Genomic DNA, 24,265 nt, shown 5'->3' with positions numbered 1-24,265 from the left:
CACCACACAACCTGTAACTTACAATGTCTAGGCTGTGTACTGTGTGCATCCCACAGAGTCAGCCCTGAAGCACTGTTCTCTCAACTGCTGCAGGCACAAGGTAAGTCACTCTTCTGTACAATAAACAAATGGGACAGTAAACTGTGGTAGTATAAGTATGGACCTGCCACATGTATGCAAGGGAATGGAGTTTGTAACCGGGATAGCCGCAGACAACTGACAGCTATGTGGGACAACAGTAACCCTCTGCCCAATAATGGTCACCCCATAATATGTAGTAGGCCTGAAGCCAGCAAAACCCCTTGCACTATGCAAGGGAATTAGAAACACTGGGGTCACAGGAGTGATGCTTGATTGTCAGTGCTAGAGTCCCCTATCCCCAGCACACCCATGTTCCTATATAACTGCAGTAACAATATGTTTGCCATGTAATACCAGCAGACCACACAATCCCTGGGCTGTCCCAATCAACCTGGTGACATGTATCTATTCCCCAATATGCAGGGGTCAATGAGCTATGTATGTCTATGTTTAATAGCATCAGGAAGTAAACTGCACTGTCTGGTGGCTGTTGTTTCTTAATGGGCTAAGTGCATTACTGTGGTTGACAGGGTACATGGTTTGAGACTGGCTGTGCCTACTCTTTTGCATGTGAGCCACACCTATGGTAGGAGTGCTACAGAATGTCCATATGTCAGTATTTGTTACTGCAAGAAAGGTAGATGAAGCCACAGACAGTGGAGGGACAGAGGGCCACAGATATGGATAGTACACAGCTCTGAGTAACCTAGATGGTGGCTAGTAGAACATGAGGCTGTAACAAGTCAGTGTAGCACCAGGATATAAAGGCTGTCACGTAACTTTGTCAGTACTTAAAACAAGTCAGTGGGTGGGTACCAGCCATACTCCATAAATGTACAGGGTTTCATAGAATGTCTACATTTATGTCTCATACATCTGTTCTGTTTCTCATAGCATTGCAGTTGTCTGACAAACTATTGACAGATCAGTAAAGATTGCTGTGAGAAAATAATGACAGGCAGTTCAGATGCAGACTTCATGCCCATCAGAAAATGCATGCTAATACAAAACCATTCTACCAACTGTCTACATTTTTAAGAGCAATATTAGAATCATGTCCCCATGTTTGGGCCTGTGTCCCACCATTATATAGGGCCCTGTCTAGATTTTTGGCTGTAAGACTTTGAGAGGTATGGGCAATATGTAGCCTTATAATAACAGTACAACACAAAGCATCTGAGGACCAGAGCAGACATATGGTACACAATGCTGGACAACCTGCAAAACAGGGACAGTCAGAGGTGTGAAGTCCGTCACCCTGTGTGTGGTGTTACACTGTTACCCCAGATACAGCATACCTCCAACTACAAAGAGCAGCAACTGTGGACAAAGCCAGGAACTAGAGCAGGCAGGACAAAGGCCCACATATAAGGGAAAGGAAAGTGCAGAATACAACAGTTCATGCAGTAACATGGGTTTCCTGCAGTGTATGGAGTCAGTAACCAAAATGTCTGTCAGGGGTTACTCACATCAAGTTATAATGATTTGCCACTGACATACCAAGAACTCACAGTGCTATGTAAAATGTATCACACATATTATACAAAACTGTTCCATCCAACACACTGTGTACATACCCTAGATATGGGTCATATAATATGGACAGCAGACAGTCAGGAAATCCCTCAGCATTATATCAGGGAGGTGCTGGACTGTTTCAGCAGGGTCAGCAGACAATTGCCTGTAGCACACAAAATATTGGACTGGCATACAGGTAGGTCTGGCCTGGAGTCCCATTTTAAGCAATGATGGTCATACTGGGCATGCTCCTACACTTAGCTAATTTCAGCTCATGTCTGAACCCACATCTGACTTTAAAACTGTGATGGCCGTATATCTCTCTACATACAGACAGCTAGGTATACCTTAACTGTCTTTCCCTATCCCCATCAGACATGATTACCCTTATCTATCTGTATGTGACACATATAATATATATCTGGATCTGTTAAGTTTAATATAGATATACACACACACACACACACATATATATATATATATATATATATATATATATATATATATATATATATATATATATATATATATATATATATATATATATATTATATAGAGAGGCAGACAGGGGGAGAGAGAGACCCATAAAGGCATAGAGTGATGTACTGCTGCAGCCAGTCATACACAAACTGTAAGCAGTAGCACATGCAAATAGTACAGTGAGCTCTAGGGTTCTCATCTCACATCAGCCACATTGTGTGTGTGTGTTTGTGTATATATTCCACATACAGCAGAATACACATGCCCACCAGGCCTATGTGTTTTCAATGGTCCCTCACTTTATGACCCTGTGACTACTGTCCTCTACAACAGTGGCCTCCCTGTCAGCAGCTACTGATGATATCCATCCCAACAGTAGTGGCGGACACTATCCAAATGTATGACCTCCATGGCGCATGTGATAACTATGTGGCAGTGTGTGTACAGCTAAATAGGTGGTGGTTCTAATCCCAGTAGTTGCACCTTAGTATGTTTGTGTAATTATATTCCCTTGCTGCTGTGTTTTTTTTGCCTATGTGTGCAAAGCCAAAACATTTTAAAGCCTGCGAAAAGTACAATAAGTACATAACGCTATAATTTATACAGCTAGATAGGTATTGGCTCTAATCTCAACAATGGCAAATGCCAATACATTTTAAAGCCTGTTCCAACCTGTTAATCCCCCCCCCATTGGATTACTTTACAGGTCCATCAGCTGTCATCCACCTTAGATGCACAGTTAGATGCTTGTCAGATACGTGGTAAGTATGTCGCACTCTAGTATATGCAACTAGCTAGGTAAGGGTTCTAAACTCAGAAATGGCAACTGTGTGAGTGTGCGTATGTGTGTGAAGAATATCCTTTCTAGCAGTGTGGCTGCTTTGTGTGTATGTGTGATGGTTATACCATTTTAAGGGCCAGTTAATCACCCATTGGATTACTTTACAGGGCCTGCAGCTGTCATTCACCTTAGATGCACAGTTAGACACTCTACAGGTGTCTAGGCTCTGTGGTGCATGTGATAAGTACATAGCACTTGAGTGCATACAACTAGACAGAGGGGGGTTTTAATCTCAGAACTGGTAACTGTGTGTGTGTGTGTGTGTGTGTGTGTGCGTGTGTGTGTGTGTGTGTGTGTGTGTGTGTGTGTGTGTGTGTGTGTGTGTGTAGCTGCCTTGTGTGATGGTTGTGCCCTTTTGAGGGCCTATTAATCCCCCAGTGGATTACTTTACAGGGCCTGTAGCTGTCATCCACCTTAGATGCACAGTTAGACATGCAATAGGTACATAAACTCCATGGCACATGTGATAAGTATGTAGCACTCTAGTATATACAGCTAGATAGGTAGAGGTTCTAATCTCAGAACTGGAAACCTGTGTGTGTATGCATGTCCCCTTGCAGCAGTGTGGCTATCTTCCCTGTGTTTGTATGTAACAGTTATACCATTTTAAGGGGCTGTGCAAACATGTTAACCCCCCGTGGCAACCTTTACAGCACCTGCAGATGTCATCCACCTTTATAGTACTGTCCAACACTCTAAAAACATATATGCTCCATGGCGCATGTGATATGTATGTAGCGCTATAGTATGTACAACTAGACAGTTAGGACTTCTATTCTCAACAAGGGCAGTTGGTGTGTGTGTGTGTGTGTGTGTGTGTGTGTGTGTGTGTGTGTGTGTATCCCCTTGCAACAGTGTGCCTGTGTTAGGCCCAACACCTGTCCGACCATGCAGGTTGCAGTCCATGTTTGACCAGGTGTGTCATATGAAAGCAACTAAAACAATACATAGGTCCCACGAATGTAGGACAATAAACATTTCCTACATGTGTGTAATAGTTGCATAAATGAGTAATTTTACATCAGAAACAACTGAATGTTCTGAAACATACCATAAACTAGGTAAATGCTTCAAAAATAAGATGTCATATTGGCAGACCAAGAGAAGTCCTATCCTTTGCACTTGCCATGGGTATGGTTTGTCCTGACAACTGTTACGGTAGTACAAGAAGTGTCCAACATTGGGCATTCGTTAAGGTGGCAGCCCTACTCTGTGTTGCCTATGGGTGTGCAATACATATACATGTCAAGGCCTTGTGGGTAGACAGTGCCCCTACATAAATCTCATGTATCTAGGCATGAATGCTAACTGCCACAACCCACATATGGAGGTACTGACTAAGGCTGTGGTGACTGTAAGTTGTATGCTGTCTGTCATGGATCCACCAAATGATGTTAACACACTGCAACAGGGTCTTACATTGGGTACAGACAGGTGCCAAGGTCCTGGCCTCAAGCTAAATGCAAAAAACAGTACCATCATACCATACAGCAAGGACACAGCCCCAATGTTTTCCACATCATTGGCAGCCCCATAAACACACCTTGGTACTCAGTTTAATAAGAATGTCACATTCAGCCATCATGTAGTGACAGTGGTCAGAAAGGCTTTGTATGTGGTGAAAGTCATAAGTAAAGAGAGAGCATACTGAAAAAAGGTGGGCATTACCTCTTTATAGTCCTCAAGAATACTTTAGCAAAATGGCCTGTTTGGTATGTACCTGTCCAGACATCTGCAGCAACTGGAAATGCCATGGTAATACCCACAAAGGTAATCCATGCCCTCCAACACCTATCCCATGCAGACAACCTCTTATCAGTAGTGCCCCACTCGGTATCAGACAGGTTGCCCAGAGGTGGGCTGTGGCACACCTACAACCCAATGTTGGACCTTGCCCTTCAACAGTTGCTCCATATATGTGAGTCTGCTTCCCCACACATTACCAGCACAACAGGCCTGGATGTGATAGACAACATCAACAAAACCTGCCAGACAGACAGGTTTGTCTCTTAGGGGCTGCCCTGTCTCAGGAATGCACTTCCCATACATGTCAAACACAGTACCATGCAGACAATCATCAAGTGTAACCATGATGAGTAGATGGGATATCAGAGATCTGTCCCAGAGATCCCACCTGTGCCTCTCAATGACAGGAGCAACAGGTGCTGATTGAGGATTCTGTTGGGATAAAGTAATGGCTAGGCTTGTACAGGTCTCAGGGCCAATAGCCTAGTAACCTTGCATGATCCGAGGTATACCAGTTATTTCCCTGTGTGCTGTGATGGACTGTGTTGTTAAGTGTCCTGTCCACTCCCATCACTGCCATCTACTTTGGTGTGTCCCCTATGGGCGACATAAAAGTACCATGTCATACGTCCACCATCTGACAGATAGGTGAGTGGTAACCCAGGTGTATGGGGACAGTCCAGCAACATCTGCGCAACCCAATTACAGATAGCACTGCAAATGTTTTGTAGGGTATCCTCCTTGTGGGTGTCCAACATCCGCAGTACACAGATGTTTGCAGAATGTCTACATGTGCCTGATATATGTGGACCCTCTGCCAGATGAATGTGGATGTCTGGGAATCAGTTGAACAATATGTAATGTTTGTTTCTGACTGTGGGGAATCTGGCTGTCACAGGCCAGAAACCTCAGAAACCAGTTACGGTACTTTAATATCTGTACTGTATTCATTCCCTCACATTGCATGCTCAATATGTATACTCGGTTGCTCAGAGTGAGCTTGTGTCCCCCACTAATACTGGCTATAACCTGCTGTCCTGCTGTAGGGGGTCAACAGGTATGCTAGCCATAGCTCTCAGGTGATGATATACAGGTGTTGAGTACACAATGACCTAGCTAGGCTTGTAATGGTCTCAGGGCCAATAGCCTAGTAACCTTGCATGATCCTAGGTATACCAGTTATTGCCCTGTGTGCTGTGATGGACTGTGTTGTTAAGTGTCCTGTCCACTCCCATCACTGCCATCTACTTTGGTGTGTCCCCTATGGGTGACATACCAGTACCATGTCATACATCCACCATCTGACAAATAGGTGAGTGGTAAACCAGGTGTATGAGGACAGTCCAGCAACATCTGTGCAACCCAATTACAGACAGCACTGCAGATGTGTTGTAGGGTATCCTCCTTGTGGGTATCCAACATCCGCAGTACACAGATGTTTGCAGAATGTCTACATGTGCCTGATATATATGGACCCTCTGCCAGATGAATGTGGATGTCTAGGAATCAGTTGGACAATATGTAATGTTTGTTTCTGACTGTGGAGAATCTGGCTGTCACAGGTCAGACACCTCAGAAAACAGTTATGGTACTTTAATATCTGTTACTGTATTCATTCCCTCACATTGCATGCTCAATATGTACACTCGGTTGCTCAGATTGAGCTTGTGTCCCCCCACTAATACAGGCTATAACCTGCTGTTCTGCTGTAGGGGGTCAACAGGTATGTTAGCCATAGCTCTCAGGTGATGATATACAGGTGTTGAGTACACAGTGACCTAGCCAGACTATGGCAGGAACAGTCAGGGACACCTGGACAATGTTTGAACTATGCGTGTGTGACATTCACAGCGTGAGAGGAGCAGACAGTGCATCATGTGATATGGCAGCTGTATCCACCACTACTGTCACTATTATTTAATACACAATCCAGTTGCATTCGTACATAAGCTGACCATTGCTGAAGGGACTCAGGGGCCACAGCTGTGATCTATGTCACAGCAGACAGAGCCAAAAGGGAAGCCTGTAGCTGCTGGATAGCTGATTAACAGTGATATGTACATCCAAGACATTTACCACAGACCTATATTGTGGTAATCCCTATTTCCCATGCCTGCATCCCCCAACTGCATCTGATCACATGACATGAGGAATTCTATTACATACCTGGTATAGTGCTGTACTCCTTTATGTGCAGAAATCCTGTGGTAGAATACTAGGATAGTGCAGTCTGTCATCATAGAGAACGTCACAGACCTGTGTACCATAGGCAGCAGCTTGCCTTTTGTAGGCAATGCTCATGAACAGCTTATTGCCTGTGCACCAATCTGTGACTCAGATTTGCTAATTACATTGAGAACAGCTGGGTTGCATTTTCATTATGCCAAAGTGATGGCAACACAGTTCTGTATTTGAGGCCTTCATGTAGGCCTTGCCCTTTTCCTGGCCTGTGAGAAGGACATTATTTAGGTGTGGGGACTACAGCATTAGAGAGGGTAGGTTGAAATACTGCCCATGGTTTGGATTTATATGGTATGTCAACAGTTTTGCATGCTATGTATGGCATTGTGAAAAGACTTTCTGATTATGTGGCAGTTTAATGTTTAACAATGTGAGATGAGGTCAGTAAGGAGACAAACAGATGTGAGTATCATACTTTATTTGCATTAGTAGATGCATGCTGCTGCAGTAGCCGCTGGTCTATCAGCTGTGTATGTTTGTAGGGGAAGACTTTGACACATGTCCCTGTCACTTGACCACTCCCCCCAACCCCTTTATGTATGGATGCTGTGTGGATTCCCTGTTCTAGGTGTTTGGGGGGGGGGTACGGTAGATATGTAGCAGGTAGCTGAACATACTGATGCATATGTTGCAGGCTGCAGCTGCTGCATTCTTCCCAGGAGCCATACTGAGGATTACAAACACATTGTGGGACAGCAAGTTGTATATGTGAGTGAGGGAGCAGTGTCAACTCTGTTGTCACAGCATAGCCAGGGTGAGGGTACCAATAATAGTCCAGGTGAGGCATATGCCTCTGGTACATATGTTATGTAATAGTGCCATCCAGAGAGTGGTAGGCTACATTTTGGACACCTATACATTTATGTGAAGTGTGTTTCAACCTACAGGCCTTTGAGGTGCTAATATGGGTGACAGTGACTGCAGTAGCAGAAAAACATTCTGCTTAAAATGGCACAGTTCAGTCATTTAATTGTTCCGACAACCATGTACTTCATATGCAACACACTGGAATGGAAGCCAGGAGTGTGGCTGGACAAATGTTAACCATGCTAGGAATGTAACAGATTGAGCTACAGAGTCAATACTATAGCAGGTGTATTTGCAAGACATATGTGCATGCATACAGTCTTTTACACAGGACTGGCATGCAAATGTGTGATCGGATGTGTCTGATGTGTGACACACTGAACTATCATGATTGCATAATGTCAATGAGTGCTGACTTGCCAGTACATCAGCACTCAGCATAGGTTGTGTGACAAATATGCCAAATGTAGGTGGTACAACTGTGGACATTTTGCAACAGTCTGCAGTTGTCATCTCTACCTGATATCCTAAACCTCATGTACATCCATCAAAATGTATTTGTCTGTGTACTGGTTTGGTGTCTGTATCACAGTCCCAAGAACGTTGTCATTTGTCCCATTATATGTACAAGCAGTGCGCCACTGGCAAGAAGGATATGTTTATGGAAACAGCTGTCAGTTTTCAAAGGTGAGTGACTTAGTGGAATAATGCACTATGCTGTAGTTGACAGGGTCCAGAGATTGAAACTTGGCAATGTCTGAATTTTTTTCAGCTTTGCATCACTGATAAAGAGGATAAGTTTATGGAAACACCTCTTAGCCTTCAAAAATAAGTGCCTAATGGGCTAATGCACTATGTCATACTTGGCAGGGTCCTGGGCTTGAGACTTGACAGGGAGATAATTTTGCTGATGTGCAGAACAGTATCAGACAGACAGAAGATGATTAAAACAGTTTTAAGCAGCTTTAAGTGGGTTTGATTGGGTTTGCGCGATGCGCCGCAATGCCAAGCGGCACTTAGTCCCGCTTAAACCTGTACTATTTCCAAAAAAAAGAATAGAAAAAAGGGATGAATGGAAAGTGGTTAAATGGGGGCAAGCAGTGGGAAAAAACAATATGAAAGGCAAGTAGGGATGTTCAAGATGGGTGTAGAAAGAACCATAGCTCTCCATTTCTTTTACAGCAACAGCTGTGTATGTTATGGACAATCTGGAATTTGTCTTCTCACATCCCAGAGGGGGGTCTGGGCAACATAACTTTGTTGATTAATTGCTGTGATGATTGATTGATGGCAGTGTAGGTGTTGGCAAAAAGGACAGCTATGTATGGAGCGATACTTGTTTTGCGGGACAAATGCCCTTTTTTTTAAGGAGAGTGTGAGATGTTGGGGATGGGATATAGGCACATGTGGGGAGGTAGGTTGGGTAGGAGAGGTAGCATTTGCAAACAGACAAGACAGACAAGACAGAAGACGGGCGGTGTATGACACCTGGGGGATAAACACCTTGGACGGGAAGGGTGCTGTGAAATCGGAGGATCAAGTGGCCCCAGGCAGTAGCAGTGGGATTGAGCTCCACACCCATGGGCAGTTACCACTGCTCCTTCACAGCTCCAAAGGTGGCTGTGCTGAGGGCTGGACACCAGGGCCAGCCTGCCCCTCAAGGTGTGCCAGTCTGCACTCAATCTGGCGCAGTCAATCATCCAAATCACATTGGATAACCCTACACACCATGCCTGGAAACTGTTACTGGGTGATCAGGCCCTCTCCGCACCCCAACCATGGGTGCTCCAGGACCATCCGAGGGGGCAGCTCCAGGTTGGGCCCCAGATGTACTTGGGATCCAGTGCCATGGCCAGATGAAGTGGACTAAGTGGATCTGCTGGAACTGCCCTAGCCAGTCTTGCTATGGTGTTGAGGTTTGTCAAAGTGTATAAGTTAGTCATGAACAGAACATTTCAACATTAGTTATAACAGCATGCATGGGTGTTCCAGTTAACCCAGAACAATATAATTGCATAGCATACAGAACACAGGCATAAATGGAATAATAGTCAGTATTGTAACAGCATGCCAGTAATAGTTACAGCAAAAGGCCAATTACATTGGCATTTCAATAGGGTATGTTAGTATGCAACCATTGTAATATATAACCAATAATACAACACAAGGCCCAACATTAGGTTTTGAGAACAGATGTGAAAATGGAACCATACCCTTAGTATAAGAATAATAATTGGTGATGCAGATAAGGGGTGGGGGAGAGAAAAACATTCCATTAACAACTGTATAGGTTATATTTTTCACAACAGAACTGCTCAATACTCTAGAGGTCTGCCCTTACTTTATGTCTACAATTACCCTATAGCTTCTGTATCATGTACATACCTCTCAAGCTGTCCAGATGGGATGGTACGGACCAAGCTGTAACACCCACAGGTGCATAACTAGAGGGGACTATTACATATCAGGGGAACATATATTACTACCAAGGTGTACTCTGCACTGATGTTGTATAAGTGTGCTACTGGCATACTTCAACTGGGTTTATATCTGTGTCCAAGGTGTTTGGCAGCAGTGATCACTATCCATGACAGCGTGACACTTGAATGACATGTATCGTGCACAAAACAGAGAGTTTACACTTATCCTTCAGTCATTGTCAGGCATGGGGTTAGACTATCATCAGACATTCACAGATGCACCAGGCATACAGATATACCAACAACAGACCATTTAATTTGACTTATTAACTTGGAATAGTAGTGTACTTCATGACGTTTTATTTAATGGAGTCTTATCACCTTGCTGAGTAATGCTGTTTATGCACTAGTACATCTTGGCACAGACAATAGTATACCCTTCATATAGCTACTACAGACATTTATTAGGGCGGCACAGTGGTGCAGCGGTTAACGTTGTCGCCTCACAGCAAGAGGTTCTCCAGTTCGATTCTCGGCTGGGGTGCCTTCTGTGTGGAGTTTGCATGTTCTCCCTGTGTTCGGGTGGGTTTCCTCTGGGTACTCCGGTTTCCTCCCACATTCCAAAGACATGCATTTGGAGCATTTCTCCCCAGGCCTCCGCTGAAAACAGGATCTGTGGAACCTAGTCGGACATTCCCGGTTAACAAATGTTAAATAAATAAAAAATAAATAAATAAAATAAATAAAAATTTATTTACCTATAAGTCCTGTGGAGCGAATATCTGCTAACAATACATAACTGTTTCTATAACTAGTTAGTACTACTTTTCTGTTACTATAAATATATCTTAGTACCTGTCCCTGGATTCAAACCACAGTCTGTGTGTCGCAAAATGAACAACATATATATAACTTATCACACTGTGCTACTAGGCCACTGCTGTGTGTTGATTGAGTGATATGTACCTAAAGCTCACCTGGTGACAAAGTCTGACCTGGTAATATAGATACAGTGTCACACAAGACTGCAGTGACAGTTGAACATACATGCATGAGATTCATGCATGACAGAGATAGGTGAACTGTGTATTAATACTTGGAAAGCAGGTGTACACAATTAACCCCTAGTGGATGGGAATATGTGTGATCTGTACAGACCATATCAGAGTGCTGGGTTGCCTACCTGAGCCATATCCATTTGCAGATGGTATATATGCAGTCTACAGCTATTACAGTTTCATACTTGCCTGCATCAGCATACCTACCTTTAGGAATGTATATAGCTGAAATGCAAAGGTTAACACAAGACAATTCTGGGAGAAACACACTATAATACCTTAAACAGAACTACTCTAGGTTCATATCTTAGTGCAGAACAAATATCACATTGCATTATATCTTGTAGTACAGCTCCACATCTACACTTTAGCATAACAGTTCTTTATTGGTCAACCTTCAGTCACTTCATGGTGTTATATCCGTGTTTACTTCACAACACCTGTAATATTCAATTTCTTGAACAACAGCCCAGAATACACACAATAATTGGCAGAGCACAGCTTTATTGAGGGTGACATGACACAGTGATTGGTATACATCTGACTATCTTTATTGTTCTTCACTTTAAATAATGCAGGCATTGAAAGACAGCTGTTATTCCACAATCTATGCAGTGCTAACTTTATTTTTTCACAATTCTGACTGCAATTGTACTGTATTTCCTGTAGATTAGGAATGCAGTTAATTTATTCTCTTCACATTTTAATGCCAGTGTACTTTATTATTAGAACATGTATTATTACTACAGTATGCACGTTATTCCCAGACATTATTAATGCAGTATTAACTTTCTTTCCTATATATTGCAAGATATATCTGTACTCACCACACTCTCGGTGCATCATGGTCAGGCACCCTGCATGGACTTCCAAGTTGCAGGCCCTCTCCTCTGCAGATGTGGGGGGAAAACACACTATTATGCATACCTATCTATCAGATATTCATACTAGAATTTGGTAAATCAAGGGTTCCTATGCTTACAAACTTCTGGGGCATTACAGTCCCAAATGTCTTGGATCCCTTGGGCCAAGAGACTCCCCCTTCTTATGTTCCAGGTCATCGTAATAATGATGCACCTGCTCACCAGTGCAGGGGATGCCAGTTGCAGTGGTGAGGTCACATACCAACTAGTCCCAGGCCTCTGACTTGTATTCAGACCCCTGGTACTGGCTCTGCAGCAGCCATTTGGCATGGTCTTTCACAAGGAGCCCAAACATAACCCTGGACTCCAAAATGCACCAGCGATGCACCAGGAAGCATGCACCCTCTACAACTCCAGCCATAGCTCCTACAGTGATCAAACTCCACCAGGTTCTGGCTATATTCCCACCTACTACACTTAAATATATCTGTTTTCCTACACTTTGCTGCCATTGGCCATTTTTGAAAATGCTCAGCTCTGCTTAGTATTGCAGAAACCCGCTGAGCTCAGCTGAGCAGTGCTTAGAGAGGGAATGCTTATCAATACTTAGCAGTGCACAAACCAGCTTAGCTGAGTTTAAACTAGGATTGGTTAGCAGTGCCCAAACCAGCTAAGTTGAGTTGTGCATGCTAAGTACTGCTAAAACAGGTCCTATTTAAGCATTGCTTTTAAAAGAGCTTAGCTACGGGCAAACCAACATTTTTCAAAAATAAAAAAAAATATTGACACTAATTGTTCATTAATTATACTTTATTATTATGTGTATCTATTTTATTTTATATCTTCTAAACATATGCACTTCACTATGTTATCTTGGAGTGTAACTTTTATGTATTGGACACTTGTGTGTAACTGGGGCTTTTATCCTTGGGTCTCCAGTGAAAATGGGCTTCTGGTCCAGCTGGGCTAATCCGGTTAACAAATGTCAATGTATACATGATAAAAACAATTTTATAACATTTCCCTATCTCATGTAAAAAGCTGAATAGCTGATATTTGAACTATGCACCTACTGCACAAGAGGCCATAACTCTAACTATTCCAGTACTGAGGATATGGTGGTTAGAGCTTTACATTTCAATATAGCTCTCAGTTATGTTTAAGTACTACTGAGCACCACACCATGCCATGCAAACCTGCTCAGCTATGCTTAAACATGACCTTTCCTAACTAATTAAATGCATCCAGTTTCTATTTTTAGATGTCTGGTATTTGTCTATTGCTAAGTGCCTATCCACACCACTCTGAGCAAACACAAAAAAACAAAAAAAAAAACAAAGCAAAAAAAAAGTATTTAAATGTGTTACACTTTATTATTTAAGTGCCATGTAGCACTTTAACAGTGCAGGGGTTGTGTTACATATCTGCGGATACTATAACACACCCCCTACATTGATTCTGTACTGCGTTACATGGCTCTTTCTCAGTAGCATGTCTTCATTAATATGCAAGGTGCGCTGCTGAGGGGAAGCTGCAGACACAGCCACAATACACTCCATGTAGGACTTAAACTATTCCTACACAGAGTTTATTAAATTTGGGGGTAAGTCTATATCCTAACTCCTATTATATCATGGTGGGATTGGAATACAGTTAATGATACTAGGAGAGATAGGTCAAGTAGATGTAAAACTTACAATGCTCATGCTTCAATGGCAATCTCTGACCTAAAAATAGATTATAACTTATTCGACCCCTTTCATATTTAAAAAAAGCAATACACTATCTAAGAAATTTACCTTCTGTTCTTGCTGGCATAAAGCCTCGGCTCTGCTGGACGTCTTCTTGATATCAGACACATTTTTAGCTACCAACTTTGACTTTTCCTATAGATCCAAGAGATTTTTCTGATTATTATAAGAATTTCTCTCACTATAGACTAGACAAATGCATCCAAAACCAAAAAAAGATAGTTATAACTGGACTTTAAATCCTACTTTTCTTCAGAAGGAAGATATTAGTAAATAAATCTATGTGGTAATTGATGAGCTTCTATGTAGCTCTATTAATTCCCAAATTCTGCTACATATACAATGAACTACTGTAAAAGTGCAACGTAGAGGTATACTGTATTAACAAGGCATCATATTACAAAAAATGTATATTTCAAAAGAAAAATAAACTGAAAGAAGATATCTATAGGTTAGAGGATGGGTTATACATTAACTATAAATTAAGAACAGTAAATAAAGTAAATGACCTTCAAAAAGAATTATATTTGTTATATACCAAGCAATTATAATTTAATGAGATGAAAATATTAGCTAGATATTCCAAATGGACTCAGATACGAGTTGGAGAAAGTTGTCTTATGGTACACATTGAACAAAATTTTCTATCCAACCTGTTTTTTCTTAATGGGTATCTAAAAAGTTAACTTAGGAACCTGGAATAACTAAGCTAACAATCAGCAAATGGAGAGTTACAAATGTGCTCCTTCCTCAAACTCCCCAATACTATGTTAGTATAGATGGTGGCACATGCCACCCCCATTGCCATCTCCTGATTATGTAGGATTCTCCTTCATAGAGCAATGAATTTTGTCCAGCATAATTTCCATGAAGTCATGTTAGAAGTCTGATATCTATGATGAATAGGAAGTTACAGTGGATTAAAGAATCTTCAGATCAAACTTTCATTATATGGTATAGTTGAAAATAAGTCAGTAACATCTATAGTGATGAAAATCAGGTTCTACCAGAACCATTTTTGATTGACACCCCTTAAAAAATTAGAAAAATTTCTTAACAAATGCATACGTTTTAGGATAAAGGGTTTCAACTTTCTGCTGATAAATATACCCAGGGAATATGCTTTTGTTACCCTCAGTTGCCCCAATGCTCTTAGGAGAGGGTCTGAAATAGACTTGTGTATTTTTGGCATACAAAATATTGAGGGACTGCAGATTTGTCAACATGTAAAAATGTGTATAGTTCTTTAGTGATGATCTTATGTGAAAGAAGAGCCAAGTGAAAAAGGTCAATTTTTTGTATGAAATGTCAGTCTCATTCGTAGAAGCTTGCATGCATTTGTCAGTGCTGACCAGAATGTTATAAATGCGAGTTTAATAGTCTTGATTGTCCATTATTACCAGCCCCCCATCTAATAGATCAGCTGTTGATTAACTCATGTAATACATCAATTTCATCCAGTGTCAGGTTTTATACCTATATGGTTTCTGTCTTAGGAAATCCCTGATGTCTCTCTCATTTATTTATGCATTTGCAAAGTTGGGAAGTGGATGTGTTAAACACAGATTTATTTCTCAATTCAGAAGTGTTATTTATTCTAGGTACCGCCTTAAAAATAATTGCCAGGTCCAATTTTCTTGCATACAGTTTTAAATAAATGAGTACATATGCTGGAGTAATCAGGAATACCTGTTAGGACAAAATCATCATCCACAAGGAAGAATAAACCTGTCTGGTGGACATCTGCAATAAATAAACTATATAACAAAAGGAAAAAAAAATTGCTGTCAAGGGCTAAGAAGGAGCAGGTGCCCAGTTGGAAGCAATCTCTCCTTAGCCTGAACAAGCAAATAAGAGCACTAGTGAAATCCTCTAAAGCCAACTTTGATTCCAAATTAGCCACATCTTCTAGAGACAATCATAAGGCCTTCTTCACATATGTCCAGAATCTCAAAGGAAGCACTCAGATCTGTTCAGAACAAGTGGTCAAGGACACCACATACACAAATGCTGTAGATATAACCAATCTACTGGCTGACAGATTCAATAAAAACTTCTCCCCTCTGTTACCCCCATCAGTAAATCAGGACATCCCCAGTACCTGCTCCCTCACCCCTTATCTCTAGGGAACAGGTCATCACTGCCCTTTCAAAGACATAAAATACAGTCTCCATGGGACCCGATAACATCCCAAGCTGCATCCTACATGAACATAGGCGTGAACTTGCAGCACCATTAGCACCCTATTCAATCAAAGCCTAAGTACTGGCTTTCTCCCAGTTGAGTGGAGGACAGCCACTGTCATCTCTTTACACAAAGGTGGAGCACCCACCGATCCAGGAAATTATAGACCCATCAGCCTAACTAGCCTGATCTGCAAGGCCATGGAACAGATTATCATGGACCTCATTAACAGGAAGTTGGCAACCTCCAAACACTTGACCCCGTGCAGTTTGGCTTTGTCGAGGGGGAGTTCATGTCTGTTAAATCTAGTCAACTTCTTTGAGACAGTCACCAAAGCCATGGACGAGGGGAAGATGGTGCACACCACCTACCTTGCCCTGGCCAAAGTCTTCAACACTATTCCCCACTCGGGCATAGTAGATAAACTATCAATAATTCAAGTGAAATACTGAAATGTAAAGACACAAATAACCAAATATTCACTTCAGTTCCTGCTCCAGTACCAATAAAGAACCCCAGTCAATCAAATTCAACACTTTAATATTCAATAAAATATACAAGCTTAAAGGATTTAACGCTTTCATTTCTAACACACCAGAAACTTCTTCAGAATCACCTGACATTGAATCTAAAGCCATTTACATATACCGGCACCTCTCTGATTGGTTGTTAATAAAAAGCATACTAAATTTTAAAAATTTCGGAATTTGCCAGTACAACCTACATTTGCACAAACCATCAAGAGGCGTCAGGGGAACCAGAGGGTGAAACAGCAGTGTTACCCACAACCCCAGAGGAGTTATTGGAACAGATAACAAAGAACTTACCTTTAGGGGAGGGGAACTTTAACATGGATAATGAATTGCAGGTAGTAGGTCCCATTAATAAGATAGGGAATTTTCAAATTTATAATTATATCAATATTGAACTGAATGATAGACATTTTAGTTTGCTCAAAAAAGGTTTCAAATTCATTCCTAGCAAAAAAGGAAATATGGCTGAAACATTACTTGAATAAAAATGCTTGTTAGGAAAATTAATTTGGATGTATTACTTGGTGGCACAACTGAGTCAGACAGTACGGACCAGTTGAAAAAGAAAAGTTCTTACAATCTCCCCATTACCTTAATAAAATAACTTTGAAATGGTGATATGCAAAGAAATCAGATCATACTACAATAGCAGAAAGGTATATAACAAGGTAAACTTGACAGAAGATGAGAAAGAAGTTATGTCAGAAATTTGTAATAATAAGGAAGTTTGTATTATAAAACCTGATAAGGGAGGGGGTAGTTATGATGCAGCAGTGGGAACATTCAGCAAAAATGCTTGATTTGTTAAACACTGATGGTAGATACAACCAGGTATCTTGGAACCATGTTAATATAGCCTACCATAGAATAGACATTATTTTAGAGGACAACTTGTTACAAGGGGCCATAGCAAAACAGTTGTATGACTTGCTTTTTTAATGTACCTAAGCCATACATTCCAAGCATTTTTGGAATACCCAAAGTTAATACGAACAATATGAACCCGCCTGACCCGTATCATCTGCTGGGTCAAAAACACAGCCTCTAGCTATGTACATTGACAAAACGTTGAAACCTTTTTATGATTTATACTCCTACATACTAAAAGATTTGTGGGATTTTTTGTACAAGATAGGACAAGTAGAATGTAACAATGACTTTTTGTTTATAACCATCAATGTCAAGGACCTTTTTTCAGTTATTGTCCATGATAGAGGTCTGCAATGGTTTGAAGAAATGTTACTGGAGTTTGAATTTTTGCAACACTCAGATTTTAGGGCTATTCTAGAAAGCATGGAATTGGTATTAAACAACAATTTCATATATTTCCAGGGTGAGATATACCATCAAATGGATGGGGTTGCTATGGGTGCAGCATGCACACCCATATTTGCAAATATAGTCCTATTATACTGGAAAAAACACTTTATTTTTGAGTCACAGTACAAGGATTACATCAGGATTTATTTCAGATTTTTGAATGATATTTTTATTTCTTGGAAAGGGTCCCCACAAAATATAGAAGGTTTCACAGAATACATAAATAACACCACATAATTTTTGAAATTCACACATGAAACCAGAGAAATTGAAGTACATTATTTAGATGTGACCATTATGAAGGACAATACTAACGGGAAATATATTTACAAACTATATAGAAAGGAATGTTTCTCAAACTCATATCTTTATTATAAAAGTAACCATCCTTACAAACAAAAGAAAAATATAGTGAAAGGACAAATGATATGACTTGTAATAAAGATGACTTGGCGAAAGAACTGGATTATATTGAGGGAATGTTTTGTGAGAGGGGATACCCTGACAGCATAGTTAAAACTATCAAAGTAGAAGTTCTAAAGGGATGGGGAAATAAATATATACCCTTATTAAGCTATGAATGTAACAATAGCAATAGAAACAAGGACCAAGGATCATTCAAAAGTGACACAGATGGTATATATTTAGTGTTCGCATACAACAAAGATACTAAGGGAATTCAAAACATTGTGACAAAAACTGGAAGATGTTTCTATTATGCCCAACAAACCTAGGGTATTTTCTAGACCATTAGTGTTTGGGTTCAGAAGAAACCCCAACTTAAAGGATATTTTTGAAAGGTGAAATACAAAACCTGTGGGCACAATATTAGGAACATATAACTGTGGTATGTGTGGTCAATGCTCCTTTATATATAACCAAAATACAGTTACATTGGATTCCCCAAAAGACACTTTTTACCTACAGGGGCATTTCAACTGTCATACCAAAGGGTTGATTTATTTAGCCCATTGTAAGGTATGTGGTTCCTACTACGTGGGGAAGACCGAATGTACATTGAGGCAGAGGGTGTATAAGCATACATATGATATAAACCAGAAAAAGGACACCAATGCTCTTTATAGACACTGTCTGCAGTGTCCCCAAGCAGACTATAAGTTTTGGGTTATAGAGAAAGTTACTCAACAAGAAAGGGGAGGTGACTGGGAATCTAAGCTAGAATTTAGAGAACATATTTGGCAATTAGATATTCACATCCCGACCCCAACCCCTGCCCAGAAAACCACAGTGAAAAACTTCTCTAAAGCAAATTTCACACTCCTCAAAACCGAGGTGGAATCTTTCAAAGCCCCCAGGCCTGTGGAAAATATGGCCCAGACCGCAGACTCCTTTATAAATGCATTCTATGAACACCTTCAGGAATGCATGGATCATGCAATCCCAAATAAAACCAAGACCCAATCCTCCAAAGGCAGACGTCCTGCCTGGTGGACCCCAGCCATAAACAAACTATACAATAGAAGGAGGAAACTACTACATGACAGAGCAAAATCCCAAAAAGGGAAGGCATCTCTGATCAGTATTAGCAAAAAACTACGGGCACTCATAAAATCATCTAAGGCCAGCTTTGAGAGAAAAATTGCACAGGACACTAAGGATAATCACAAGGCTTTCTTTAGTTATGTTAGGAACCTGTGTGGGAATTCCCAGATATGCTCAGAATTAGTCCAAAATGACAAAAAATACACCGAACCCACAGACATTGCCAACATCCTAGCTGACAGATTCAGTGCAAACTTCTCCCCCACCTCCCCACCAAAAGGGCAAATATCTATCCCAGCAGAGTGCTGCCCCCCTGACATCTCAGATGCTCAGGTAAGAGCCCCCCTCTCCAAAACAAAAAACACAGCATCAATGGGACCAGAGGGTGTCCCGGGCTGCGTCCTACATGAACACCAAGAAGAGCTAAACCCAAACATAAAACTACTGTTCAATCTCAGCCTTACTACAGGATATGTACCCAAAGAGTGGCGTACAGCAACAGTGGTCCCTCTCCACAAAGGTGGTGCCTCAACGGACCCTGGAAACTATCGCCCCATAAGTCTGACTAGCTTGGTCTGCAAAGCTATGGAAAGGATCATCATGGACCTCAAAAATAAAGATATTGGGGACCTACAGACACTGGATCCTACCCAGTTCGGCTTTGTTAAGGGCAGATCCTGCCTCTTAAACCTGGTCGACTTCTTTGAAACAGTCACCAAGGCCATTGCTGAAGGGAAGGTGGTCCACACAGCCTACCTGGACCTCGCAAAAGCCTTTGATACAATACCCCACTCGGGCATTATAGATAAGCTCACCAGCTTAAATATAAACCCCTATGTCACTAGATGGGTTGCAAACTGGCTAAAGGACAGAACCCACATGGTTAGAATTGCTGGAGCCATGTCAGACTCCAAACCAGTTACAAGTGGCATCCCACAAGGCTCAGTCCTGGGACCTCTCTTGTTCGGTATATATTTCTCGGAGGTGCAGGCCAACACAGAAGGACTGTGGCTGACCAAGTTCGCAGATGACTGCAAACTGGGCACCATAATCAACTCTCCAGCCGACACAAGCATCCTCCAAAAGGGCCTCATTGAAACAGACAACTGGTGCCAGAGCCATGGCCTCAAGCTAAATGCCAAAAAGTATATAGTCATCCCCTTTGGCAAAAACAAAGTGCCCATAAATTACCACATAGGTGGTAATCCATTAAGTACAGAAGAAGTAATTAGGGACCTGGGGACCCAAGTTGATAGCAATCTCTCATTTAACAACCACGTGGCCAAAGTGGTTAGAAAAACATTTTATATAGCCCACCCAATCATGAAAGGATTCACATCTAGATTAGGGGAGGTCATCGTGCCTCTTTACTCATCCCTCATCAGGCCCATAATCGAGTACAATGCCCCTTTTGGGATGTACCTTACCAAACACTTGCAGCAACTGGAAAGTCCCCAAAAGTATCTCACCAAGAGGATCAAAGGGCTCAAACAGATGCCATATGCTGCCCGGTTAAAGAAACTCCAGCTCTACTCAGTGGCATACCACCTGCTCAGAGGCGACCTGTGCCTGACGTATAAAGCCATGTCCAACCCGGAATTAAGGGACATGCTGCACCTCAAAAAATCCAAATCCCATCGAGCTACACACTCGAGAGACTTGAACCTCAACACTGAAATAAATAGGACATGCTGGAGGGACAGATTCATAACCCAGAGGCTCCCTTCACTCTGGAATAAAATCCCAGTCCAGGTTAGGCAGAGTCCCTCATTGACTCTTTTCAAGAGGAATCTTGATGAGTGGATGGGAGATCGTAGGTTTACCCCAGGTATCACTTCTGTGTCACTGTTAGACAGAGGCACAGTATACTAAACTCGAAAAAGGGCATAGCAAAATTAATTTAAAATGGGTGGCGAAAGCCAAACATACTCTGGCTAGGCTTATAAATGCCCTAGGGTAGATAGCCTAGTATGAACCTATGAACCTATGGATTACATCTTGATGCCTGTGCCCCCCTGGATTGAATGACCACCTTTCACTAGCCCCAGCTCTTAAGTTAAGAGCAAACAGATACTAACATTAATATAGAACAACATCCATTTTTTTAAGTGTGTTTTTTAAGTGTTTACTAAGTTTTTTATACATATGTATATGTGTTATGGTTTACTATCAAATGACTGAAAACCAAAAGACCGAATCCCAAAAAGACTGAAAATTCAAAATACTGAATGATGGAATTTGCCTCTTCTCCATTGTTGTGCGATCCTGAAAGTGATATATATAGTTAGGAGGAGGTGTGGGGGGTGCAGCATCCCGCATGAGGGGAGCAGGGTGGCTTGCCTCTTGCATTAAAAATGTATTCAGTATTTTGAATTTTCAGTCTTTTTGGGATTCAGTCTTTTGGTTTTCAGTCATTTGATAGTAGACATTGTGTTATATGTATATGTATATATATATATATATATATATATATATATATATATATATATATATATACATATATATATATATATATATATATATATATATAGATATATATATATATATATATATATATATGTGTAAAATATTACAAGATATGAAAATTTTACATTTTTAAACATATTTTGAACTAGGTGTTGTCTTTTTAAAAATTTAGTATGTTTTTTATGTAACAGCCAATCAGAGAGGTGCTGGGTGTATTTAAATGGCTTTAGATTCAATGTCAGGTGATCCTGAAGAAGTTTCTGGTGTATTAGAAATGAAAGCGCTAAATCCTTTAAGCTTGTATATTTTATTGGATATTAAAGTGTTGAATTTGTTCAACTGGGAGTCCTTTATTGGTACTGGGGGTAGCAACTGAAGTGAATATTTGGTTATAGTAGATAAACTCTTTCAACTAGGCATCAATCCATATGTTACCAGGTGGGTAATAAACTGGCTTACTGATAGAACTCACCTCAAAATAGGGCAAGCCACCTCACGTAGTAGACCCATAATGAGTGGCGTACCCCAGGGATTGGTCTTGGGGCCTCTGTTATTTGGGATATACTTCTCTGTGGTGCAGGCCAAAACCAGTGGGCTATGGCTGACCAAGTTTGCAGATGACTGCAAGCTGGGCACAGTCATCAATTTCCCAAGTGATGTGGATGTCTTCCAAGAGAGTCTCACCCAAACAAATGACTGGTGCCAGAAACATGGCCTCAAGCTAAATGCAAAAAAATGCATCATCATCCCCTTTGGGTAGAGTGATTTTCCCACATATTATCACATTAATAACAACGTCCTAAGTACACAATCAGTAGTGAGGGATTTGGGCACCCAGGTTGAAAGCAACCTGACTTTTGACAACCATGTTGCTTCTGTTGTAAGGAAATATTTTTATATGGCCCACCTCATAAATAAGGGTATCTCATCCGGGGACAAATAGGTCATAAAATCCTTGTATTCTTCCCTTATATGGCCAATTATTGAGTACAATTCCCCCTTCAGCATGTACCTCACAAAGCACATGCAACAGCTGGAGAGACCAGAGAGATTCCTCATCAGGAGAATCCAGGGCCTCAAACACCTACCCTACGCAGATAGGCTAAAAGCCCTGTTCCTCTACTCAGTTTCATACAGACTCCTCAGCGGTCATCTCTGTCTGCATATAACACAATCTCAGACCCTGCCCTGATGGGACTGCTGCATATCTGTAAGTCAAGCTCCACTTAAGCAACCCATACCCATGACCTCAACCTGGTCTGTGATATCAATGGGACTTGTTGGTGGGACAGAGTTGTGTCCCAGAGACTCCCCCATCTGTGGAACAGACTCCCTCTCCACATCAAGCACAGTACCTCATTATCCATTTTTAAGTGCAACCTGGATAATTAGATGGGAAACAGAAAATATACTCCTGGGATTGCACCTGTGTCCCTGCTGGACAGAGGCTCTAGGTGCTGACTTGTCTAAACATGGGCTAAACTCTTGAATAAGGCTTATAAAGGCCTCAGGACCAATATTCTAGTAACCTCCTATGATCCTATGACTGAGGAGGGCACAGACTGAAATCATTTCTTAAACAACTTAAGTCACTTGAGGTGAATATGAGAATAGTATGCAAACAATAAAGATAGCACCATAATGTTCTCAGACTGGGTACTGTCCAGCCTTTAACTGTATTCTGATGTCCTGTACATGAAAAAAACATACAAGAGAGAATACAAGTTACTATGTTAGCAGGGTCTTAAGCCCACATTCGACATATTCAAAACCTAAACTGAGAATTTGGACAGAAATCTCCTTGAGTACAAGTACTACTGAATGGTATGCAGTGGAAGTCATGGGATCTTTCTCTAGAATATATGGCTATATTCCTTTACTAGGACAAAAATCACATGTAGACAGAATTGGGAAACTCCCACAAACCATCTGATATCTGTACAAGATAAAAAAGAGCTGATGTATCATTCCATGACCAGGGCAGAATCAACCTAGCAGCTTCTGAATCAGAGGCTCAGCTGTTAGATTAGGCCTTCTTTGTTTGCCCTGGATTAATCTTTTTTCAGGTAGGCTGAGCAATATGGTTGTGTATAACTGGAATAGACCCTTTCTATCACCTTTTTGTAAATGGGGACCACTACTCCAGTTAGTCAGTCCAGGGGTACTTCTCCAGCCTTCCATGCACAGTTTTTTTTTTTCAAAATGTTTTTATCATTTTATAATACAATAACTTAATAGTATAGTAACAAGAAAAAAAAAATATATACAATGTCCAGAACAACTAAAAAAGCAATATACACAGGAGAACACTTAATATTTCTCTAACAGATTAGACAATTTTGTCCAAGCAATTAAATGATGGGTTGTGTTGTTAGTCATTGCGTTTATAGTAGCAATTTCATTCTTACAAATTTATTTCACAAGATGAATAAACTCAACTTTAAAGACAGGAG

Source organism: Protopterus annectens, chromosome 1.part1 (assembly GCF_019279795.1).
Source record: "Protopterus annectens isolate FY-2018-M chromosome 1.part1, PAN1.0, whole genome shotgun sequence".
Classification (NCBI taxonomy): Eukaryota; Metazoa; Chordata; order Ceratodontiformes; family Protopteridae; genus Protopterus; species Protopterus annectens.
Note: the sequence above shows the minus strand (reverse complement) of the source record.